The sequence below is a fragment of the Octopus bimaculoides genome, chromosome 3 (assembly GCF_001194135.2).
Source record: "Octopus bimaculoides isolate UCB-OBI-ISO-001 chromosome 3, ASM119413v2, whole genome shotgun sequence".
NCBI lineage: Eukaryota > Metazoa > Mollusca > Cephalopoda > Octopoda > Octopodidae > Octopus > Octopus bimaculoides.
The window spans coordinates 123,065,385-123,066,231 of NC_068983.1; the positions used below are offsets into that span (position 1 = coordinate 123,065,385).

General features: G+C 39.4%; 1 protein-coding gene across 1 annotated transcript in view; it reads right to left on the minus strand.

The window, feature by feature from the left end:
* The window catches only part of LOC106871853 (sulfotransferase 1E1), a 15,870-nt gene that overhangs the window by 13,930 nt on the left and 1,093 nt on the right, over positions 1–847 (minus strand). The window lies entirely within an intron of this gene.

Sequence of the window (847 nt, forward strand, 5' to 3'; positions counted from 1 at the left end):
TATATATATATATATATATATATATTTCTAATATTTCTTGTGAAATACATTCACTGATTTCAAAAATAGAAATAATACATTTCTAAATAGTAGTAGTATTATTCCCTTCATGGGACTGTCACATTAAGTTGACAGCATACAACTACTTTATCGTATCACTACTGCATAAATCTCTTTGAGAGATTTAGAAATGTATTATTTATATATATATATATATATTACTCTTTTACACGTTTCACTCATTTGACTGCGGCCATGCTGCAGACCATCTTTAGTCGAAGAAATCGATTCCTGGACTTATACTTTGTAAGCCTAGTACTTATTCAATCGCTTTCTTTTGCCGAACCGCTAGTTTACGGGGACATAGACACACCAGCATGGTTGTCAAGCGATGGTGGGTGGACAAACACAGACACAAAGGCATACACATAAATATATATATACATACGACGAGCTTCTTTCAGTTTCTGTTTACCAAATCCACTGACAAGGCTTTGATCGAAGACACTTTGGTAAAAGAGACTTGCCGAAGGTACCACACAGTGAGACTAAACCCGGAACCATGTGGTTGGGAAGCAAGCTTCTTACCACACAGCCATGCCTGAACCTATATATATATATACACACATAGGTGCAAGAGTGGCTGTGTGGTAAGTAGCTTGCTTACCAACCACATGGTTCCTGGTTCCGGGATCAGTCCCACTGCGTAGCACCTTGGGCAAGTGTCTTCTAGTATAGCCTCGGGCCGACTAAAGGCAGTGCTCCAGCATGGCCGCAGTCAAATGACTGAAACAAGTAAAAGCGTAAAAGAGTAAAGAGCGTACACGCACAAACACACACACACACA